This window comes from Oncorhynchus mykiss, chromosome 26 (assembly GCF_013265735.2).
Source record: "Oncorhynchus mykiss isolate Arlee chromosome 26, USDA_OmykA_1.1, whole genome shotgun sequence".
NCBI lineage: Eukaryota > Metazoa > Chordata > Actinopteri > Salmoniformes > Salmonidae > Oncorhynchus > Oncorhynchus mykiss.
In genome coordinates this window covers 43,550,499-43,567,983 of record NC_048590.1, presented here as the reverse complement: position 1 = coordinate 43,567,983, position 17,485 = coordinate 43,550,499, and the positions used below count along the sequence as shown (strand labels likewise).

The window sequence follows — 17,485 nt, the reverse complement described above, 5'->3', positions numbered from 1 at the left end:
CAAAATGAGGTGGAAACTGAGCTGCACTTCCTAACCTCCTGCCCAATGTATGACCATATTAGAGAGACATATTTCCCTCAGATTACACAGATCCACAAAGAATTCGAAAACAAATCCAAATTTGAAAAACTCCCATATCTACTGGGTGAAATTCCACAGTGTGCCATCACAGCAGCAATATTTGTGACCTGTTGCCACGAGAAAAGGGCAACCAGTGAAGAACACACACCATTGTAAATACAACCCATATTTATGCTTATTTATTTTATCTTGTGTCCTTTAACCATTTGTACATTGTTAAAACACTGTATATATATAATATGACATTTGTAATGTCTTTATTGTTTTGAAACTTCTGTATGTGTAATGTTTACTGTTAATTTTTATTGTTTTTCACTTTATATATTCACTTTATATATTATCTACCTCACTTGCTTTGGCAATGTTAACACATGTTTCCCATGCCAATAAAGCCCTTGAATTGAATTGAATTGAATTGAATTGAGAGGGAGGAAGAGAGAGAGAGAGAGGAAGAGACGGGGGAGTGAGTACAGAGGGAGAGAGAGAGAGAGAGAGAGAGAGACCGATCCATCAGACCATTGGTAAGCATTATATCACTGGAATTGAGGAGAGAAAGACATTTTGAAATTTTTCCACAGTTTTACTTTTTTTTTCAGGCACAATGGGGAAATGTGTGGGCGGAGGGAAGGTGTCCTTTGGGGTGGAGGCAGGAGGCAGAGCCATCTACGAGATGCCTGTTAAGAGCCTGTTTAAAGCAGTCTGGTCTGCTCTGTGCAGGAGCTCTTAGCTTAGCCGCAGGGGAGAGATGCTTGCTGACACACTCCCACACACACTCTGTGAGACGATGAGAAGAGCAGTAACTGGTACATGTTCAGGAGGGATACATGTGAACTATGAACCAATGTGCTGCTCTGCACACTTGTTAGGATACAATCAGATGGTCACACTTCATAGACCAAGTTTCATGTACAGATAACATTCAGTATTGTTACTGGTGTAGAACACTAACAATACTATTAACTGATGGAAAACATGATTAGACAGGAATCCTTTTATCACAATTCAATCAGTGTTTGAACTATTTCCTTACCCTCTTTCTGGTCTAGTCTATATCTTGAAATATACGTCCAGAGAAGGAGAGAGGTTGCCATTTCCAAGTGACTCTCTTTTAACATCCCCACATTCACCTGAGGAAGAGTCCATGGGTCTGTTCAGGGGGGTGCAACGTTAGAAAACATTCAGAAAGAAATGTATTATGACAGATAGGATTGTCTGTGTTGTAGAACAGGGATTCAGTCTATTTCTATCCACAATGTTAAGAACTTTTGACATTACTGAATACACATCAACAATGCTTTTTTTAATGTCAAACATGGCAGGAGCAAACCCAATGGAGGACATTGCTGTCATCCTACATGCAAAATGTCTGCCCACGTCTAATGATCTCCCATTCAACAACAGACAGTCTGCATACCGAATGTTGTGAAAACAAGTATTAGATGCAATTATTCAAATGACAGTTCGTTAAGCACGTGAAAAAAAAATAATTGGCGCTTTCAGAGAAAATGAGCAAAAAGCTCAATGGCACTCGGAATAATCTGCTCTTTAAAATTCCCAGCCCGCTCCCACTTTACATGTGTTAGCAGCAAAAAGACAGAGACATGTAACTTATGCAATGGTCGCTTCAATAACACATTCTCTCCACTTGACAAAGAAGGGCAGGGAACTTGCATAAATGTAGTTGTCTGTGGGTTTATAGACAGATAAGGTCAAGAATAGTACCATCTGTAGCAACAAATGGAAGGGAGAATCCAAATAAGCAATACGCTAGAGGCATGGGATGGGGGGTGGGCTGTGTAATGAAGAGAGCGTGAGTAAGATGGAAAAAATGGTTGTTTTTCGTGAACCACTTATATGACCATGGTCAGGGGAACTCATTTATTCAAGTCCAGAAGGCATTTATCTTGGCTCTGAGGCAAGCTCAGTCACACAATCACCCCTCCGACTCGCCTTGGACTGTAGGCAACTGCAAACAAATTGATTACAGATTAGATGCAGGAACTAGTGGGGTGCATCTATGGAATCTAATGTCCACAGGAGAAGCAGTAAAGCCAGGCTATAAGGGGGAGAATGAGGCTGCAGATTGCAGTATTGTTTCACAGTTATAGATCACTATCGGCTCTTAAAACTGCAATATGTAACTTATTGGGCGACCAGGACAAATTCAAGTTATAGATCTATCTTTCGTATTAAAAGCAAGTCCAAGAAGCGGGAGACTTGTTCTATGTGCGCTATTTCTATGCTTCCCGTTCTTACGTTTTGCATTTGCATTTTTGACTTTGGGTTTTGTACACCAGCTTCAAACAGCTGAAAACACCATCTTTTTGGTTATGTAAAATATATTTCACAGATGTAACAATGATTCTCTACACTATACATCGCTTGTTTTGTCACAGAAACTGAAATTAGGCAAACTATTAGAACTTTAGCAACCAGGAAATCGCGGAGCGAGAGATGAAGAGAGAGACACCTAAAGCCCAACAGGTCAGGATGACATCACTCTGACATCAAGTTTGGATTTATCACGTACCGCGCGCAATATGGTCTCATCAACATACTGTATCATTTGAACGGGAAATTATGGACATGCCTCGATGAAGACTAAAACCTTAATTATGTTTAAAGTGTTTCCGGACCTCCACACCCATCAGGCATTTATGCCATCTGTGGGGTTCGCTGTGCCTGCATAAAAACTCAAAATGCAACAAAAGTAATGTAGCTAGATAGCTAGTATAGCTACAGAGCTAGTTATTTGATTGGTAGTTTCCCAAAATTCACAACGTTTGGCGTAAGCTTTGAACAATGTTTTTCTGGCAAAATGTGGGATACATTGTCAACATAGTCTGTGTGCACAAAATGCACACAGACTTCGTTGGGTTACGCTAAATAGCTAGCTATGGATGTTCGTTAACTATTGACGCTACAGCCGACAGGAAGTACGTCCCCCACCACTACAGACAATCAATCACAAACACAGAGCTCGCAGAGGCCCTCTGCTTTGTTACAGACATGAGGATGTGTGCAGAGCTCAGTGCAGATCCTCTACTTTGTTACAGACATGAGGATGTGTGCAGAGCTCAGTGCAGATCCTCTACTTTGTTATATCTCTGCTCAGACTCCACTCACCTCTTGTACCATAAAACCAGTTTAATGCCAAAAAGAGTTGGTTTTAACAATGAGGTAACCATTTTACACCAACTTCCATTGCCATCCAATGACCTTGGACGCCACATTTAGCTGAAAAACCTGCTCACTGAAAAAAAGTTAACACACGATCACAATTCAGGATACATACAGTATACTGCAGCATATCAAGAGACCATATTTTATGTCCAACCTGATGAACTTGGCCTCAAAAACCTGGCTGAACTGTATACATACCTCAGAGTAATAACAGTAACAAAATGAATTTATGCATCCAGCTGAATGAATCAATGCCATTATACAGTACAAGTGGATGGAAAGAGTCCATGGTGACATAAAACACACATTCACCAGTCTGGTGTTTTCTCTATGGGCTCATTGTGTTTTCCAATGTGAGAAGTGAAAGAGTAACAACGGCAGCCATGTCCACGGCCCTGTAAAGAGAACAGTTTATCCACAGAGTACACACACACACTGTCCTAACTCTAACCCTAACCCTTAACCTAACCCTAACCCTAACCCTAAACCTTAACCCTAACCCTAACCCTAACCCTAACCCTTAACCTAACCCTAACCCTAAACCTTAACCTAACCATAACCCTAACCTCAATCCTAACCTTAACCCCTAAAACCATACCTAACTATAACCTTAATTCTAAACCTAACCCTTAACCTAACCATAACCCTAACCTCAAACCTAACCTTAACCCCTAAAACCATACCTAACCTTATTTCTAAACCTAACCCTAATTGTAACTCTAAACCTAAGCCTAAATTAGCATTTTTCCTCATGGGGCCTGGCAAAATGTCCCCACTTGTCTCAATTTTCCTTGTTTTACTATCCATGTGAGGACTTCTGGTACCTATAAGGATAGTTAAACAAAACACACACACACACACACACACACACACACACACACACACACACACACACACACACACACACACACACACACACACACACACACACACACACACACACACACACACACACACACACACACACACACACACACACACACACACAGCTTCTAAGTGTTTGTTTAGTCTCTCTGATTAGTTACACAAAAACACTAAATGCTTCAGCATTGTAATTGACATCCTTGACCTAGAGAAAGAACAGGGATCGGTCTCAACTGGAATATGAATAAAGGAACAACACATCTAATTCTGGAAGTACAGAAGCTCTTAGAGAGAAAAACCCCAGAAGAAGAGACGGCCGAGTGCCTCTGACCAGAATATTGGGCCCCATTTCCAGTTCATTTCACGATGATTCTACATGTTGAATCAGCCCCCACCTCCAGCATTCACCAGCAGCCAGCAGGTAGCGGCTATAACACATCGAGGCGCAGGACGTTAATCGTGTGAAGCCTACTGTTGCCAAAATGCCATGTTTCCTAGATTGCATCCTGTAGGGTAGAGTGGGGTAAGTTGAGTAAAAGGGTTAGTTGAGCCACCCCTTGTTTCTAGGAAACCATACACAAAATATATCATTTGACCTAACTTTTAGGAAGACGTCATAATTTCATGGAGTCTATGAAGGAAGAAACCACATGGAAAAAGTGGTGAGCAAGTTAGGTCCAAAAAAAAGATTTTCACAAAGTCAAATAACTGTACTGTGTTTCATAAGTTTCATGATGATTGTATCTCAACCAAAGTAGATTGTTCTAAGATTGTTTTGCACATCAGTTTGGGTCTATAAGATACAATATGAGGTCCTAAACCTAGCATGAAAGTGCATCCTTGTAGCTGTCTGGGCTAATACTGTACAGTCCAAATGTTTGCCTTGGGGTACATTGAGACAATGAGGTTCTTGAGAGAGCAGCCAAGGAAGTGAGAAAAGGGAAGAAGACCATTCAAGCAGCAGCAAGGGATGAACAAATGGACTGAATGACACACTAGGTCCTATCCTAACACAAGGTCCTATCTGAGGACATGGAGTCTGAGCTGTATAAAGAGAGGCTATGATAGAGTAGCAGAGGAACACAAGGTCCTATCTGAGGACATGGAGTCTGAGCTGTATAAAGAGAGGCTATGATAGAGTAGCAGAGGAACACAAGGTCCTATCTGAGGACATGGAGTCTGAGCTGTATAAAGAGAGGCTATGATAGAGTAGCAGAGGAACACAAGGTCCTATCTGAGGACATGGAGTCTGAGCTGTATAAAGAGAGGCTATGATAGAGTAGCAGAGGAACACAAGGTCCTATCTGAGGACATGGAGTCTGAGCTGTATAAAGACAGGCTATGATAGAGTAGCAGAGGAACACAAGGTCCTATCTGATGACATGGAGTCTGAGCTGTATAAAGAGAGGCTATGATGAGTAGCAGAGGAACACAAGGTCTTATCTGAGGACATGGAGTCTGAGCTGTATAAAGAGAGGCTATGATAGAGTAGCAGAGGAACACATGGTCTTATCTGATGACATGGAGTCTGAGCTGTATAAAGAGAGGCTATGATAGAGTAGCAGAGGAACACAAGGTCTTATCTGAGGACATGGAGTCTGAGCTGTATAAAGAGAAGCTATGATAGAGTAGCAGAGGAACACAAGGTCCTATCTGAGGACATGGAGTCTGAGCTGTATAAAGAGAGGCTATGATAGAGTAGCAGAGGAACACAAGGTCCTATCTGATGACATGGAGTCTGAGCTGTATAAAGAGAGGCTATGATAGAGTAGCAGAGGAACACAAGGTCCTATCTGAGGACATGGAGTCTGAGCTGTATAAAGAGAGGCTATGATAGAGTAGCAGAGGAACACAAGGTCCTATCTGATGACATGGAGTCTGAGCTGTATAAAGAGAGGCTATGATAGAGTAGCAGAGGAACACAAGGTCTTATCTGAGGACATGGAGTCTGAGCTGTATAAAGAGAAGCTATGATAGAGTAGCAGAGGAACACAAGGTCCTATCTGAGGACATGGAGTCTGAGCTGTATAAAGAGAGGCTATGATGAGTAGCAGAGGAACACAAGGTCTTATCTGAGGACATGGAGTCTGAGCTGTATAAAGAGAGGCTATGATAGAGTAGCAGAGGAACACATGGTCTTATCTGATGACATGGAGTCTGAGCTGTATAAAGAGAGGCTATGATAGAGTAGCAGAGGAACACAAGGTCCTATCTGAGGACATGGAGTCTGAGCTGTATAAAGAGAGGCTATGATAGAGTAGCAGAGGAACACAAGGTCCTATCTGAGGACATGGAGTCTGAGCTGTATAAAGAGAGGCTATGATAGAGTAGCAGAGGAACACAAGGTCCTATCTGAGGACATGGAGTCTGAGCTGTATAAAGAGAGGCTATGATAGAGTAGCAGAGGAACACAAGGTCCTATCTGAGGACATGGAGTCTGAGCTGTATAAAGAGAGGCTATGATAGAGTAGCAGAGGAACACAAGGTCCTATCTGAGGACATGGAGTCTGAGCTGTATAAAGACAGGCTATGATAGAGTAGCAGAGGAACACAAGGTCCTATCTGATGACATGGAGTCTGAGCTGTATAAAGAGAGGCTATGATGAGTAGCAGAGGAACACAAGGTCTTATCTGAGGACATGGAGTCTGAGCTGTATAAAGAGAGGCTATGATAGAGTAGCAGAGGAACACATGGTCTTATCTGATGACATGGAGTCTGAGCTGTATAAAGAGAGGCTATGATAGAGTAGCAGAGGAACACAAGGTCTTATCTGAGGACATGGAGTCTGAGCTGTATAAAGAGAAGCTATGATAGAGTAGCAGAGGAACACAAGGTCCTATCTGAGGACATGGAGTCTGAGCTGTATAAAGAGAGGCTATGATAGAGTAGCAGAGGAACACAAGGTCCTATCTGATGACATGGAGTCTGAGCTGTATAAAGAGAGGCTATGATAGAGTAGCAGAGGAACACAAGGTCCTATCTGAGGACATGGAGTCTGAGCTGTATAAAGAGAGGCTATGATAGAGTAGCAGAGGAACACAAGGTCCTATCTGATGACATGGAGTCTGAGCTGTATAAAGAGAGGCTATGATAGAGTAGCAGAGGAACACAAGGTCTTATCTGAGGACATGGAGTCTGAGCTGTATAAAGAGAAGCTATGATAGAGTAGCAGAGGAACACAAGGTCCTATCTGAGGACATGGAGTCTGAGCTGTATAAAGAGAGGCTATGATAGAGTAGCAGAGGAACACAAGGTCTTATCTGATGACATGGAGTCTGAGCTGTATAAAGAGAGGCTATGATAGAGTAGCAGAGGAACACAAGGTCCTATCTGATGACATGGAGTCTGAGCTGTATAAAGAGAGGCTATGATAGAGTAGCAGAGGAACACAAGGTCTTATCTGATGACATGGAGTCTGAGCTGTATAAAGAGAGGCTATGATAGAGTAGCAGAGGAACACAATGTCTTATCTAATGACATGGAGTCTGAGCTGTATAAAGAGAGGCTATGATGAGTAGCAGAGGAACACAAGGTCTTATCTGATGACATGGAGTCTGAGCTGTATAAAGAGAGGCTATGATAGAGTAGCAGAGGAACACAAGGTCTTATCTGAGGACATGGAGTCTGAGCTTGCTAAACATATCAAGAATCTCGCAGACCAGTTTCATGGGCTGAGTTGCCTCAAATGCAGAGAACTTGCCTACGAATCAGTATATCGAAACAATATCCCTGTCCCAGACAACTGGCCAAAAAATGGGTAAGTGATGTTGAACAGAGAGATCTATATCTGAATGTAGGCATATATTTAAGATATACAATATACCACACCCCCATTCCATGAATTACATTTTTACCTACCTGCACCATCACCCACTGTCACAGGACACCATCACCTACTTACTAAGGCCGAGACAATACCAGTATCACATAGTATATTTTTTCCATGGCAAAAATTAAAACAGAAAGCAGACCAAACTCTTTAGTCCTTTAGAAAGCTGCTGTTTGTAAAATAGTGTGAGCTATAGCTTGGAAAATATATACATGTGACTGGATGGCAAACTAATGTTTGTTTCCAACATTAGGACTGTTTTCCTAAAGAAGTTAAATCCACTTCTTGTTTAGATTCCTTGTCACGATACTAATGAGAATCACAATACTGGTATCATCCCGGCTCTGCTGCTTAGCCCAAGGAGGCTCAACTTACCCCTTACGTCAAGAGACCACTTTTTGGACAGGCTATGTTTTCAAAACTGTAATGTTTACATACATTCTGTTTATTTCCCGGGATAATCAACCTCCTGAAATATGGGTAGATAACTTTGTTAGAAAGACTACTATATTCCCTTGATGTAGTGATGCTGAATGTAAAAAATGTCTCAACTTACCGCGCTCCCCCCAACTCTGTAAACTCAAACATTACACAGTGCATCTCACTACTTTTGAACAGAGCCCTATGAGAAACCTGTTTGTTTGCTGAGACACATCATGGTGATAGCGAGGGAACGCATGGACTATTGATCCAGGGCAAACGTCCCCTTAACAGAACTCTTGATAGACCATTGTTTCAGTTCAACCTTTAACCAAATACTGAACATTGCATTCCACCCTGTAGGAATAGTGAAGCTTGGTCTCCCAATATGTTCACACATTATACAGCCTTTGATAATGATGTATATCATAACAACAGAATGTCAGAAACATGTTCTCTTCAAGCTTGGGGATGGAGTATGGAGGAGTATCCTGGGAGAGTGTTGCCTAACTGTGTGTCTACCCCCCCACCCATATCATAGCAGTAGTCAGAGTGATAACTTTTTGTTTGGAGGTCAATAAGAGTATTGAATTTGGTCGACAAAAAATGTTATTGCTAATTTGCTATGTGAGGCTTATTTGATCGAATAGAAGTTTCATAATGGTTAGGTTGTTGGACGCACGTGGCATTTCAGCAACTTACCCCAAAACGACTTTATGTCGGAGTTGTGCCTGTTGTCATAGATAGAGGACTCATCATGGATATAACCCGTTTTAGCACAGACATCGCCATTGAGGGCTTCCACCATTTTAAAGTAGTCAACTTGGTGGGGATTCTTATACGTTTGGAGCAATCAGCCAATGAAGAAGAGGAAAATGTACTACTTTCAAATGAAGATGGCACTGCCCATGCTGTCACAGATGCTATAATGTCACAGATACAAAGATGAGTCCCCTATCTATCCCTATTACATGTTGTTCACATGCGTATCTGCCCTCTCTGCCTTCCATCTTTAAGGACATGTATATCCATTGTTAGTGCGGTCACTCGAATAGACAATCTTTTCCTTCAGTCACTTGTTTGGTGACTGTTGCTTAATGGTAGACTCGGCAAGATGACATAGTTGCACAAAATAAACAGCAGTAGTGGATCAATTAAGACAACAACTAAGAACATTGACGAGCGAGGCTAAACTTCTCCTCTGTTTTAGTGAGATACGCAGACACTAAGTGTGACTGTGTGAGAGCAAAGTATTGCATCACGCTCATTTCAATATCTGCAGTGCCTACCTTCAAAGAGACCATACTTTTAAATGTGTTGATTAGATTTTTTGTAAAAAAACAACAACATATATTTCAAGTTATGTTTATAATATTTTGGAACACCCCAGAAAAAATGTCAGTCCTCAAGCTGTGGAGCCAGAATGGGAAAACAGGGAAGATAGTGGAGCCATCTACATTTCAAGAGGCTCTAGAGAAAGGTAGGGTCAAGTACATATTAACAACTAATACTCATGCCAAATGTATTGCCAGATTCAAACTGTAGGAAGTGTGAAGCTTGGTCTCTCAGAGGGAGAATAATTGTTAGTATGTGCCTAGAAAGTGGATGTGCATATATCAACGTCACAATGGTAAAATGTTAACAAAATTAACACACCTCATAATTTCTGGAGACAGGTTATCGAAATGGCAGCACTACAATAGCTAGAAGAATAGTGTAGAAGCGATTGCCAACTAAGACCCAATGATGCCCTCTGACAAAAGGACAGAGCGCATTCATTTTCAACAGAAGGATGCGAGCATGGCGAGAGAAACTCGGTGAACATGGCGGGACTTAAGTTGGGGAAAGCTGAATATTATGCCATTGTTAGGTCATATTGCGGCGTGATTAACAAATGGAGGCTCACGATAGCTCACAGCCTGTGCTGGAGGGCTGTTGATACCTACCAAGCACTACCAAGCATGCTGTCGGCTTGCTAGCACCCACATGGTGATCAATCAAGCGTCTTATCTGTTCATATGAACACGTTCTGTAATTGTAAACAGTTTTAGATGGCTAGCTTATCATCATGGCTAACTTCGGGGCAAAATAATTCACTCATTTACTGTTAATTAGCCACTGCAAACCTCTTTATTAGCAAATGTGACTCAGCCTCCAGAGGTGCAAGGTATCTCCAGTAATGTTCACGTTCTATGGTGTCTCCATTTTCTTAGCGTATTTGAGAGTGACGTGATGAAGACTAAATTCTTCAAGAACACACCAACAACTTTATGGCGTTAATTAAAGGCGAGCGATGGGAGGACATCCAACAGAATCCGGATGACAAAACAAGAAAATATAGGTCCCCGTTGCAACCACTGTTGGTCGTGTTTCCCTGCTCAGACGTTGTATGCATCAACTAATGGTCGCGCACAACCTCATTGACTGGGAAGTCAGGCAACAGATTGCTAGAATATAATGTGGTTAGCGATTCGTAAAATACATATCCAGGCGTTGAAAGATCTCACATGCGTCAGCAACGTCTGAGCAGTGGAACACAGCCAATATCTTCAGGTGATCTCGTATTTAACCATCAACGTCTGAGCAGTGGATCACAGCCATTATCTTCAGGTGATCTCGTATTTAACCATTAACGTCTGAGCAGTGGAACACAGCCATTATCTTCAGGTGATCTCATTTTTAACCATCAACGTCTGAGCAGTGGAACACAGCCATTATCTTCAGGTGATCTCATATTTAACCATCAACGTCTGAGCAGTGGATCACAGCCATTATCTTCAGGTGATCTCGTATTTAACCATCAACGTCTGATCAGTGGAAAACACAGCCATTATCTTCAGGTGATCTCATATTTAACCATCAACGTCTGAGCAGTGGATCACAGCCATTATCTTCAGGTGATCTCGTATTTAACCATCAACGCCTGAGCAGTGGATCACAGCCATTATCTTCAGGTGATCTCATATTTAACCATCAATACACGTTAAGATCACCCGCACAGATGATCTCAACCGCTCCCTAAAAGCCGAGCTTCATTTGAGGTGTAAACTTAGTCCTGCTTTCAACCCCCAAATGACCAAGACATGTTCGCCCTCTCTACAGGGTGTTATCTTCAGTTGAAGTAAAACCTGGTAATCGAGCAGACTAAGGGTTGATTGAACTATTTGACAATCATTCAGTAGAACTGAAAAAAAGTTATTTCTCGTTTAAGACAGCAATTATACTGTGGCAATATCATCATACAGGTTATATCAATATATCATACAGGTTATATCAATATATCATACAGGTTATATCAATATATCATATAGGTTATATCAATATATCATACAGGTTATATCAATATATCATACAGGTTATATCAATATATCATACAGGTTATATCAATATCATCATACAGGTTATATCAATATCATCATACAGGTTATATCAATATATCATACAGGTTATATCAATATATCATACAGGTTATATCAATATCATCATACAGGTTATATCAATATATCATACAGGTTATATCAATATATCATACAGGTTATATCAATATCATCATACAGGTTATATCAATATATCATACAGGTTATATCAATATCATCATACAGGTTATATCAATATCATCATACAGGTTATATCAATATCATCATACAGGTTATATCAATATATCATACAGGTTATATCAATATATCATACAGGTTATATCAATATATCATACAGGTTATATCAATATCATCATACAGGTTATATCAATATATCATACAGGTTATATCAATATCATCATACAGGTTATATCAATATATCATACAGGTTATATCAATATATCATACAGGTTATATCCATATCATCATACAGGTTATATCAATATCATCATACAGGTTATATCAATATCATCATACAGGTTATATCAATATCATCATACAGGTTATGTCAATATATCATACAGGTTATATCAATATATCATACAGGTTATATCAATATATCATACAGGTTATATCAATATCATCATACAGGTTATATCAATATATCATACAGGTTATATCAATATCATCATACAGGTTATATCAATATATCATACAGGTTATATCAATATATCATACAGGTTATGTCAATATATCATACAGGTTATATCAATATCATCATACAGGTTATATCAATATATCATACAGGTTATATCAATATCATCATACAGGTTATATCAATATATCATACAGGTTATATCAATATATCATACAGGTTATATCAATATCATCATACAGGTTATATCAATATATCATACAGGTGATATCAATATATCATACAGGTTATATCAATATATCATACAGGTTATATCAATATCATCATACAGGTTATATCAATATATCATACAGGTTATATCAATATCATCATACAGGTTATATCAACATATCATACAGGTTATATTAATATATCATACAGGTTATATCAATATATCATACAGGTTATATCAATATCATCATACAGGTTATATCAATATATCATACAGGTTATATCAATATCATCATACAGGTTATATCAACATATCATCATACAGGTTATATCAATATATCATACAGGTTATATCAATATATCATACAGGTTATATCAATATCATCATACAGGTTATATCAATATATCATACAGGTTATATCAATATCATCATACAGGTTATGTCTATATCATCATACAGGTTATATCAATATATCATACAGGTTATATCAATATCATCATACAGGTTATATCAATATATCATACAGGTTATATCAATATCATCATACAGGTTATATCAATATATCATACAGGTTATATCAATATATCATACAGGTTATATCAATATATCATACAGGTTATATCAATATCATCATACAGGTTATATCAATATCATCATACAGGTTATATCAATATATCATACAGGTTATATCAATATATCATACAGGTTATATCAATATATCATACAGGTTATATCAATATATCATACAGGTTATATCAATATATCATACAGGTTATATCAATATCATCATACAGGTTATATCAATATCATCATACAGGTTATATCAATATCATCATACAGGTTATATCAATATCATCATACAGGTTATATCAATATATCAGACAGGTTATATCAATATATCATACAGGTTATATCAATATATCATACAGGTTATATGAATGGAAAACTCATTTTAGTGCACTAATTACTTTTTCATTTCCAATTTATGTAATCCATTAACTTGTCTATTAACTTGTCTAATTAAGCATGACTTTCTATTATCAAGAGGTCCAGCTAGCTGCATGGTAAATTCTGCCCGTTGGTTGCAATTGGCCAGATTTGTTTATGGTTGCATGCAACAACCAATGTTTGGTTGCCACATCATCTACTGTGCAGTCAGTCAACAGATTCCTATAACATATAATGTGGTTAGCTGATACGTAAAATACCTATCCAGGTGTTGTAAGGTCTGGTATGCATCAGCAACGTCTGAGCAGGGGGACACGACCATTATCTGCCAGCCTGTCTATATGCATGTCTGGACTGATAAGTGTTTGGTCTACCTGTACCGCCTATAAAGTTCTATAACGTGATCATTGCTGACATAGGCCTGAATGCAGCCTGCCACAGACTTGGGACTAAGTGAACTCAATCTAATCCTGATGTTTCTATTCTTGACCTCTCCGCTGTACCCCATCAGTGCTCATATACCTAATGCCCCTGGGGCAGACCAACAACAACCCACTTTGAATGGGTCTGGGCTAGCTGCCAGGTCAATAATGGCATGGCCAGAGAAAACACACACACATCGAAACAGGAAGCAGGCCCATTCTGATGACAAATCATGTCTGCTGGTAAGCTGAATTCACAGCTAGGGCTGAGACAGAGTTGACTGAGCCTATGAATTTTTACACAGTGAGGTGCCCGCGTGTACACACAAATCACACACTCACGTCACAGGAGGTTGGTGGCACCTTAATTGGGGAGGACGGCCTCGTGGTAATGGCTGGAGCAGAATTAGTGGAATTGTATCAAAATACATACATTCATTCAGACATTATTATGAGCCGTCCTCCCCTCAGCAGCCTCCACTGACGCACGTACTGTTCATACGCACACACAGCTTGGGTGCAGTTAAGGAACGCTGACTTGGGAAGACTAACGATGTCAATGGCGTTCGCTAGGTTTTATTGTACTTTTACACAGTAAAACATCAACTTAAATAAACACCAAACTGTCATGAACACAACTGATATAAATGTCCAGTTTTATGTGTTCCAATGTGTGAATGGGTTGTTCTTCTTGCTCAGACGCACCTTCAGACTAGTACTCTACTGGAAACACTATCAAAGGCTGTTGCAGAGCATTAATTCAATTAAGACTATTGCCAGGGAATATGGGCTTTCTCGTATATACTGTATGCTCTGTCTATAAGGGTCAGACTTATACTGAGAGAAATCCTTGTTTATACTGTATGCTCTCTCTATAAGGGTCAGACTTATACTGAGAGAAATCCTTGTTTATACTGTATGCTCTGTCTATAAGGGTCAGACTTATACTGAGAGAAATCCTTGTTTATACTGTATGCTCTCTCTATAAGGGTCAGACTTATACTGAGAGAAATCCTTGTTTATACTGTATGCTCTCTCTATAAGGGTCAGACTTATACTGAGAGAAATCCTTGTTTATACTGTATGCTCTGTCTATAAGGGTCAGACTTATACTGAGAGAAATCCTTGTTGATACTGTATGCTCTGTCTATAAGGGTCAGACTTATACTGAGAGAAATCCTCGTTTATACTGTATGCTCTGTCTATAAGGGTCAGACGGACACTGAGATAAATCCTTGTTTATACTGTACGCTCTGTCTATAAGGGTCAGACTTATACTGAGAGAAGTCCTCGTATATACTGTACGCTCTGTCTATAAGGGTCAGACTTATACTGAGAGAAATCCTCGTATATACTGTACGCTCTGTCTATAAGGGTCAGACTTATACTGAGAGAAATCCTCGTTTATACTGTATGCTCTGTCTATAAGGGTCAGACTTATACTGAGAGACATCCTCGTATATACTGTACGCTCTGTCTATAAGGGTCAGACTTATACTGAGAGACATCCTCGTTTATACTGTACGCTCTGTCTATAAGGGTCAGACATATACTGAGAGAAATCCTCGTTTATACTGTATGCTCTGTCTATAAGGGTCAGACATATACTGAGAGAAATCCTCGTATATACTGTATGCTCTGTCTACAAGGGTCAGACTTATACTGAGAGACATCCTCGTATATACTGTGTGCTCTGTTTATAAGGGTCAGATTTATACAGAGAGACATCCTCGTATATACTGTGTGCTCTGTCTATAAGGGTCAGACTTATACAGAGAGACATCCTCGTATATACTGTGTGCTCTGTCTATAAGGGTCAGACTTATACAGAGAGACATCCTCGTATATACTGTATGCTCTGTTTATAAGGGTCAGACTTATACAGAGAGACATCCTCGTATATACTGTGTGCTCTGTCTATAAGGGTCAGACTTATACAGAGAGACATCCTCGTATATACTGTATGCTCTGTCTACAAGGGTAAGACTTATACTGAGAGACATCTTCGGGTGGGGTACAACAATACAACGTTGCAGACAGAAATACAATGCATAAAGAAGGAGGATTCCCTATTCTACATGGAACTGAATCATTTATATTCTACACAACATATTTCTACATGAATGTTCTGTGTTGCACCCTCCAGCACTCCCTCAGTCCCTGTATGATTTCTTGGTCAGATGGTCTGGGAGCTCCACTCACACCAGCCAACTCTGTCATGTTGATTCAATTAGTCATGGGATTAGTTGTGAGACAGGCAAACACACACACACACACACACACACACACACACACACACACACACACACACACACACACACACACACACACACACACACACCACAGAGTGAGAGGATGGAGCTGAATCAAAAGTGAATGTCTCACTGGCTGTGTATATGTGTGGTGACAGGCACTGGAGCTCATTTAGAGCAGTGAGCTTTCCCAGGCCAGTCCAGCTCAGCTCTTAAACTGAAAGTTACCCACAAGCCCCTTCTCCTCACTGAATAATTATTGACTAATATAACAAATGAAATACCTCCCAAATTCAATGTTGAACTATTACTGAGGTTTATGTCTGGTAAAACACCAAGGGGAATTTTGAGGCTTAACCGTAGTCTGATAAGTAATTTGCTGTTTGCATTGCTGAGGAGTGCCCAGGAAAGAATTAAATTAAATCCAATTGTTAGATGCTCCCCCCCCCCCCCCCCCCCCCAAATCCAAATCATACTGCAAGCCAACATCATGTATAGGCTAGTGCTTATGAAGAACGGAGCAACAGCAATGCATGAAATGAACATTCTAGATTTATCAACCGGATTGTGTTTCAGAATATGATGTGCAAGTGACATCGTCCTAACGTCCTAAGTCATACTTACAGGTCATACCTAATCTTTTCAATGGGCTTGAAGATCATATCATCAAATTGATGAAAACGTGGTCATTTAAGATATATATATATATATATATATATATATATATATACAATTATGTGTTTGTGGATTTACTTTTGTCAGATGCCTTTTGTGACGTTTTTGCGCTAAAGACCATTGTACTACGTTTTTGCCCAAATCAAATCAAATCAAATTTTATTTGTCACATACACATGGTTAGCAGATGTTAATGCGAGTGTAGCGAAATGCTTGTGCTTCTAGTTCCGACAATGCAGTAATAACCAACAAGTAATCTAACTAACAATTCCAAAACTACTGTCTTATACACAGTGTAAGGGGATAAAGAATATGTACATAAGGATATATGAATGAGTGATGGTACATAGCAGCATAGGCAGGATACAGTAGATGGTATCGAGTACAGTATATACATGAGGTGAGTATGTAAACAAAGTGGCATAGTTAAAGTGGCTAGTGATACATGTATTACATAAGGATGCAGTCGATGATATAGAGTACAGTATATACGTATGCATATGAGATGAATAATGTAGGGTAAGTAACATTATATAAGGTAGCATTGTTTAAAGTGGCTAGTTCCCATCAATTCCCATTATTAAAGTG

At 39.6% G+C, this 17,485-nt stretch overlaps 1 long non-coding RNA gene across 2 annotated transcripts; it reads right to left on the bottom strand.

Moving 5' to 3' along the window:
* Window positions 1-456: 456 nt before the first annotated feature.
* On the bottom strand, window positions 457-8,604 carry LOC118944556. 2 transcript variants are annotated; one of them, XR_005039917.1, is made up of 4 exons: window positions 8,515-8,604; window positions 1,112-1,228; window positions 666-855; window positions 457-475 (listed from the first exon to the last, which is right to left on the bottom strand). It is a non-coding gene; the product is annotated as an uncharacterized LOC118944556 (long non-coding RNA). The 2 variants fall into 2 exon arrangements; XR_005039916.1 differs by lacking the exon at window positions 457-475 and having other exon boundaries at window positions 490-855.
* Window positions 8,605-17,485: the final 8,881 nt, after the last annotated feature.